This window comes from Priapulus caudatus, unplaced genomic scaffold (assembly GCF_000485595.1).
Source record: "Priapulus caudatus unplaced genomic scaffold, Priapulus_caudatus-5.0.1 Scaffold54, whole genome shotgun sequence".
Lineage (NCBI taxonomy): Eukaryota > Metazoa > Priapulida > Priapulimorpha > Priapulimorphida > Priapulidae > Priapulus > Priapulus caudatus.
In genome coordinates, this window is record NW_014577115.1 from 111,831 (window position 1) to 120,798 (window position 8,968).

The window sequence follows — 8,968 nt, forward strand, 5'->3', positions numbered from 1 at the left end:
CGATAAAACTAAACCCGTAGCTCTTGAACACAGGGGCTTCGCCAGTAAACTCAGTTGATATACGATTAGTACAATACATTTAACGCCAACCCTATCTCTTGGTTTTGGGTAATTATGTGATCTCAGTTGACATAAGCTAGCAATGGCAATGCACGTACCGCAATCTTGTCTGAAGCTGGCGTACACTCAACAATCTGAACTCTACCATACTTATCATACTCGGCTTGGGGCACACTCATGTACGACTGTAAATCTACCATGGCGTACGAGTATGGAGCCTTAATCGTTATTAGTAGCTCTAGTTATAAGCCGCGGATCGCTGCGAACACAGGCTCATTAGCACATTCTGCCCATGATCCAGATCATAAGCAAATGGTAACGATTGTGGCCAAAATTATATCCCAAAACGTAAGATGATCGGCTTTTAACACTGTATTATCAACATTGGACCATCTCCACCTATCTTATTGCAACGACTTCCACAACCTTTCACCAGGTTATTTATCTGTTATTCCTCAAAAGCTAGCACTGAATAGAGTCACAGCGTGCACCAACAATAAGGCAGAGAACCGATTTAGAAACAGAAACACCGTAGTCGCTAAGACTTTGAGAATAACAGCATAAATCTGGTGTAAGAGTGTGAAAAGGTTCAAAAGATACGGTGAGATGTACATGTTGATAGACTAAGTGGTTAAAAAGCCCGATCTTTACCGTTTTTGGGATAAATTTCTGGTCACAATCAGTGGACACCATTTGCTTAGATACATCTAATGGCAGAATGTGCATACGGCCTGCCGGCAGTGCGATCCGCGGCCTATAGTAGTAAAGGCTAAGCGCTTAAGGCTATGATACTCATACTATAGTATAGTCGGGTGTACGGCCCACTCACGCCACTACTACTACTAGCTCTAGGTGCAGATAACCTATAATCGATAGTCTAATCACAGTGATGCTACGGGCTAAAAGGTACTCGCATGGCATCCGCAATTCCCCTCTGCAATTCTTCCTAGGAAACCTCCCAACACCAAGTATTTTTACAAACTACACCGATTATAGCCGCCATTGATTCGTTTACAACGCTGACGTCACGCTCGCTATTGTGTAACATATTTTGGAGCGCCGCCCACATGCCGTGCTCGCCGGGCGCAGCATGTGGACGCGTTTCATCTAAAATATAATGCTAATAAATAGAAATCTATTTATTATAAGTCTTAATTGGTTTCTATTACCGCCTTTCACCTATTATTCGCCTGGACAATTTCCTGCAAATGGTCCCAAATCCTCAATTCTGGCCACAAACGCTGGTGCGCTAGCTCCAAGAAACGGTCTTGCAGGTTAGGGCCTTAGGGGACGTTGTGTATATTGACGTACAATGAGTTGATATAGTCACATCTGGTTGGGTTACTGCCGCAGGCTGCCGCTGCCACCTGACAGTCGACAGCATAAATATATATATACAATATATGAAAAAATAATTATGAAAATATAATAAGTGGCCTGTGTGCGGCGCCACGAAGGGCAGCCTCTGCGTGCGTGGGTGGTGCGCGCGTGATTGATATCGTGTGTGTCACTTGGTGTCACTGGTGCTGTGAATGTGTGGTGTGTTGTGTGTTCGTGTGTGTGTGTGGTGTGTGTGTGTGTGTGATGTGTGTGTGTGTGTGTGTTGTGTGTGTGATGTGTGTGTATGTGTGTGCGTGCGTGTATGAGTGCGCGCGAGTGCGGGTAGGTACAGGTATACGCCGACCGGTGGGTGGCCATTCAATAGATAAATACACTGATCTATATTTAGCATAATACATGTAGATCTATTATATATATGTTAATAAAAAATTATATTATAGCCTATATATATATATATTATATTATACTTGATTATATGTATATTGGTATGTTGTAATGGATAACTCACATATGCAATAACACCAGGCCGATATTGAGCCAATATCTGCCATATATTGCCAAGAGACAGGACACGTAACGAAGTGTGCCATATGCAACCGCGGTCTAACTTTGTTAGTGCAGTAATATTGGGACAGGGGTTTGCGACAGGTAGTTTTCAAGGTCCCGAAGGCACCCCTCTTACCCTGATAGCCGAGGCGAGTGCTCCCGGGGGGGGGGGGACGCCGTTGCCGCAGCATTGGATGTGCTTCTACTGTCCCTCTGCTTTCCATTATCCACGCTGGTCGCACACTTAACTTCATTTCATTAGGCGCACGGACAATTCTCAAATATTATTATCAGTATTGATACATAATTATAACGAGTCGTACTCTTGAATCGGTGTGCGCGTGTGTGGTGCGTTTCTGTAGTGCGTGTGCCGCGGTGTGCCACAAAGGAGCTGAAGACAGAATAGTAGTAAATCGTCCCAATGTGTACGCATAATAGTAGGCCTACGCTCACGAAACGGATCCTTGGTAAGCATACAATATATATTTGTTAGAATTATTATGAAATAAGTATTTTCCGTAAAAGTGCTTGTCTCTTCGTATGGCGCATTGGTCGCTTAATTGTGTATTGCATAATAATATAGGCACTGTACGCAAGGTGAATGCCGTGACTTGACATAACAGCACAGGTAGAATGGAATAACCCGATGTTTTGAAAGAATACAGTACGCATATTTCTGTTAACTTCGGGTATCGATCAGCTAGGCATTTATATTACAGCTCAATCTCTGTAATCAAGTGGCTAGTAGAGAGAGGGGGAATATATAGTACTATGTACATATAGACGCTGGAAAGATATTTGTTTCCTTCAAGTTATCATCCTGGTGGAGCTAGGGCAAAAAGGAACAGAACTAGTAGGCCTATATTGCTAGAGTCACAGTAGGCTTTAAAGTAAGGATTATCTTATATTTGTTACCCAAATGTTTTAAATATTTCTCAACCGTTTGATACTTACCTGCGATAACATCAATGTGTTCAGAACGCTGTCTCTCCGCAGTTTAATTACCTTTGCATAACATTTCGAGATGGTACCTATGTATTTATTATATAGTTCTATATATCTATCTATCATTCATCTAATCTATCTATCTATTATCTATCTAATCTATTACTATCACTATTAATCTATCTAAAATCTATCTATCTATCTATCTATCTATATATATATCTATCTATCTATCTATCTATCTATCGTATCTTATCTATCTATCTATTATATATTATATCTATCTATTACCTATCAAACTAGCTAGCTACTACCATCTTTAATATTTATATTCTCTATCTTATCTAATACTCTCCTTACTATTCTATCTATCTATCTACTATCTATCTTATCCTATATATCTATCTATCTATATATCTATCTATCTTTTATATTGGCTCTCTTACGAAGCCAACAAAATTCGGAAGGAGGACATACGGCGTATTCTACCTTCACAGGGTCGAAAAGTTGCTTCGAGTGGCAGTTGCTTATAATAACTACCGCAGTTAATTCTTTTATTAATATAGGTTTTATATCTCTTAGTACCCGCTGGACATAGGCCGTATCACTATTTAGTCTAAGCGTAGTGTATATTATAACGTTTGTTCTCTATAGCTAAGCCGTTATGCAACCGATAATCGTGTCGAAATACAACTTGCTGTAATACGAACTATTATATTCTATAATAATGTACTTATTGGGGGGGGCTATAGGGGGGGGGGGGGGGCGTGGGCTACTGCGTCGGGGGGGAGGAGGATGAGGCGAATCGTAAACTACGTTAAACCGTTAGTATCAGGCTTTCTCGGCGTACTATCTCCGTGTATGAAACTATCATCTCACCATTTATAGGATATACATAACTAGATGTGATTCTTAAGTGTTGTTGATTGTATATATAGTATATAAAAGTCAATACATCTACATCAATAGGGAGTCCATTCATTTATACATATTATATGTTTTTATAAATTATTATACTAATTTATTTATTTATTTAATTTATGTCTACGTTTGAAGACGCGAGTTAATATCGATGTAAATATTGAGCGGTTTCCAAAGAACATCAAACTAACAAACGGTATTCATATTTTAGTATTTATTTATTTGCGTAAATTAACAAATGCAGCTGTAGAGATCTATTTGAGATATGTAAGATGGGGCTTATGAAGTCAACATAAATATTTTTATACCGATTCCTTAATTATTATTTAATTAAGTAGCCCTACAACGATACATCGTTCAGATAAATTCGACAATTGTTAAATTGCTGGGGAATGTTACGACAAACATAAAGTTGTTTTTTATTCACCAATGAATCATAACAATTAGCGTAATTGATAATCATGCAACGGTAGATAATGATATAGCTGTAGAAGAGACTTGTTTAAACAACAATTAGTTATACGAAAACTAAACCAATTAACCGAGTACAAGGTAAAAGTTGGCGTTCAATTCATATTTCTAGCCAGTTTTTTTCTCGTGGTAGTGATCTGTTATAATATGGTGCTGTGCGCGCCAATGAAAGTTACCTATGGCACGCGGTGCGAAAAGCATAGATGAACATTGTGGAGATGAGATTTATATAAAAATATGTTTACCTGATCTAACACTTGATCGAAGTCTATTTATAAAATGGTGTATCAAGTTATTGGGATTTACGTAAAAAGTGTGACGGCACTATGATAAAACATTGTCATGTTGACATATGTATATAAATGATAACTAGTATTTATATGCATTAAAACTGAGGAAGTTTATTTCTAGCATTAGGGCCCCCCCCCGGGCCCCCTTTACTGTCCTGGGATTGATACAAGAGGGGGGGTAATCTTAATACTGGAGGAGAGAGGTAACTGTGCTGGGGCGAGGGAGAACTGTATGATATATTACTTCGAAAAAATTCGAATGTCAGTGAGTGACGTGGCTCTTTTCCTTTTGATGGGTGACATACAGAGTTGCAAAACAGAGTGGAGTGTAACGGTTTGCAGATTCTAGGGTATCCTCTACAAACCAGTCTCATCGTTACTATTAAAACAAGTGGACATCGGGTAAACCGTGACGCCAGCATGCATTCACTGTTATGCAGGGAAAACTCCGAGGGTACTTCTGAAATACATTTGATGTGCGCTCATTCTTGTAAATATCCCACGTTTATTAGAATAGTCCATGCCTGTGCCTATCAATAAAGAGTATAGATACAAATTACTGAACGTTATTGGCAACTCGTAATTTTACTGTAGTGTAAAATTACTCCTACGCGCGCGGCGTACACCATGGTCTAGCACACACACCACACAACACCACACAACACACACACACACACACACCCAACACTACACAGAACACACACAGACACAGAAAACACACACAACCACCACACACACACTGTGACACACACACATACACACACATACACACACAACACACACACACACACACCACCAGCACAACACACCAATACAACCACCCACCACAACACACACCAGCACGCACACACTACACAACCACAAACCAGCGCGGCACACCACACCCATACCACACCCACAATACACAACACACACACACACACCACACACACACACACACTACACAGCAGGACCAGACCCCAACACCACACACACATATATATATATATATATACTATATATTATGAGTTATTAATATATATATATATATTATAATCTTATAATAGCAGCGGTCACGCAACCCGGGATAGCCAATTATGAAACAGTATAAATGATTGCGCTTTAACAAATCATATAGCTGTCAGAGTTATAAGCGAACAATCTGAGCGGACGTACGATTGTGAACGCTTCTTTGCTACGTCGATAAACAGGTCTGTTACTCTAGCTTCACGTAGTGTTTGGTCGTTCGAGTCGTCGTCCTGTGAGCGATCTCCAAACATTGGCATATAACGATGAGATAACGACGAATACAAGATACTACAAATAAGTTAATAATGACCTACATTATAATACATGGTCTTTTTATTATTGCTGAAGGTTTAGGAGTAGATATATACATATAATTTATTAGATACTCCGCCCCGTTGTAAATTGAAATAACTTGAATAAAAATTAAAACACTGAAACTACTCGTTAATTTAAGTGATGCAGAATGCTGAGGTGTTAGCGAAGAATTTTGCGGATGAAAGATTAAATTTAGTAAATAGATAATAATCCGAACATTAATAAATTTTGTTTACCAGACATACCCCATTGCTGGTGCAACAAGTGGCTGCTAATATTCTCTCGTCAAATCGTAAACATAATTTAACTGGAAACCGCTTACATTTGCATTTCACGCATTTCCATTTCTAGTATAAAGAACGTAAACCAGTGCATGGTTGACTCGATGTACGTTGCAACGTTACCTTTCTGGCACTGTCCGTAGACCCTTACATAGCTGAGCGAGTATTACAGTCCAACCAACATCGTAGCCGCGCGGCTGATGTTGAGCAACTTTGTCGAAATGGCGGTCGTACTGGTTGGAAGTGAGGCCGAAATACGTGTTTCTACAATAACATCATACAGACTAACATCAGGAATCATTTGGAATTATTACACACTGTGGCATATAAATTGGGCATTGGTTAACCTAAATTTAAAAGCGTGTTATAAATGAGTTATATCGATATATATATTTGATCAGATATATTTTGATGAAATAGACAAGGTCGCACTGAAATGTCATGGAACTTGATGAGACACGGGAAACCCCACCCAATATACAGGTATTTATATCTTCGTTTGAAAATTAAAGAGGAAAGAAAGTGTTAGCGGCTAGTGTTTCCTAGTTAATTGGCCGGTAAACGGGTCTTGTTGTAAGTGATTGAACAAACCGTCTTATGTTGGATCAACATTATATATTAGTGCGTGCGAGTGTGAGTGCGTATGTGCATGCGCGATGCGTGCGTGCGTACGCATGAGCGCGTGTTTATTAATTGTTTGATGTTTTTCTATTTGGCACAAAGCCAAGTTTTTAAAATATTAGATCTTCTGCACAAATAATAACTTATAGGCCTACAGATTACAGAATATCTCATCGACGAGCAACCCAATGTTTTAGCCATCTGTATCTATAGCAACATACCTAGTTCTTAGCAATCTCTCAGCATCTCCACTATTTGTCACAGGATGGCTATCGTAACCTTCGCTTGCAGACAGCTGATATACCTGTACATATATGCACGTGTTTACATAAAGGTGCATATAGCCGATTTTATGTAGCATTTCGTTGAAATTAATACGCTATATTGATCTCAATAAATCTTGCTACAAATTTCTTTGCTACCAGCAAGAGTTTATCGCGTTGATACTGATTTAGGACGATGGCTATTCTTAGGTAAAACAAACATTATTTCCGTATACTTACGTTGCTGATGCAGATGGTCAGGGTGAGAATAAAACGCAACATCTTGCCACAGTGATCTCTCGCGCGCTACCTCTCGCTTCTTGTTCACAGAGGCGAGCTCAACGCAAATGCTTAGCTGACCAACACCTTATACGATGCAACCAGGAAATCTGACCTCTATTTTAGCTCTTGCCGGTCATTTCCTTGTACCTGTGCTGTTACGTCACCGTCCACGGCGGTCACCCTTTCGTCCGAATTCTCTGGTTATTATGCAACCCGCTGGCTCTATATCTGTCAAGACAAGCACTTACACGACAGTGCTTTTGTTATAAACTAATCTGATACATGGTGCTAACTCAATCACGCGGTGTATCTACGGAAACCTTTAGTACATGTGATTTTCTTATTCCCCGTACCCACCACTACATTACAACACGGATAACTACGTATCAAAATATACAAGCTGCATGAGATTCTTAAGGACTTGTAGTCTGTTTAATTGAATAATTCTCATGTATGTGTAATACAAGTGTTTCCTTATTTTCTGTCTAAATTTCCTTCTGTATATACACACAAACGCAAGTATATAATTATACACACGCACGCGCAAACGCATACGCACATGCATGTAGCGACGCACACATGCGCACACGCACGTACGTAGGCCTACTAACGAACACAAACACACACGCACATACACGCACGCTTACGTACACGCGGACAGGCACTCACGCATAGAGCGCACACGTACACACGCACACACGCACGCCTACGCACACGCACGCACACACTTACACATACACACTCATACGCACACGCCTAACACATACATGAAAATTCAAAGCAAATGTATAGTAAGGTGTAAAACGATTTAATAATTATGATGGTTACAAAAAGTGTTAAACGAACAACAGTATTTTGACTTCAAAGAGTAAACAGCATAGAATAATTGATCGAAATAGATACGCAAATAACACACGCAAAATAATCTGAAATGGTCCTAACATCAAACAGATTTTGGCGAGATTGGTTTTATGGAGAATATTATGACAGAAGTGCGAATCCCAAATATCATTTTTTCATAATATTTCTGATAGCATAAGTAGAGATAATGTTCAACACACGTGAAAACAATATGGAAAAAAAACTTCCTTATTCAAAGTAACACTTATAATAAACTAGAAATCTTACAGAAGCAAATAAAATATCGGGCTAAATTCGTATTTCCTGCGACCTTTTCCTTTGGCTCGTCTCGTATTATCCTTTCATCCACAAGCGCCGACAGCATGTGCTGTTTCTACCATCACAGTGCAGTTAGTCGTCACCTGCACACGTATACAACACAGTGTAATTATGGATTACCTGCACACATACACAACACAGTGCAGTTAGTCTTCAGTACATAACACAGTGTAATTATGGATTACCTGCACACGTACACAACACAGTGCAGTTAGTTATGTTTCACCTGCACACGTACACAACACAGTTCAGTTATGTTTCACAAGCACACGTATACAACACAGTGCAGTTATCCTTCACCTGCACACGTATACAACACAGTGAGTTATGTTTTACCTGCCCACGTATACAACACAGTGCAGTTATGTTTCACCTGCACACGTGCACAACACAGTGCAGTTATGTTTCTCCTGTACACATAATTCGTTTAGATTTATTATCGAAA

General features: G+C 39.5%; 1 protein-coding gene and 1 long non-coding RNA gene across 2 annotated transcripts in view; both read right to left on the reverse strand.

The window, feature by feature from the left end:
• Nucleotides 1-8,968, reverse strand: part of LOC106820973 — a 22,443-nt gene that overhangs the window by 11,269 nt on the left and 2,206 nt on the right. The window lies entirely within an intron of this gene.
• On the reverse strand, nucleotides 6,318-7,412 carry LOC106820974. Its single transcript, XR_001395675.1, has 3 exons — nucleotides 7,303-7,412; nucleotides 7,021-7,103; nucleotides 6,318-6,442 (listed from the first exon to the last, which is right to left on the reverse strand). It is a non-coding gene; the product is annotated as an uncharacterized LOC106820974 (long non-coding RNA).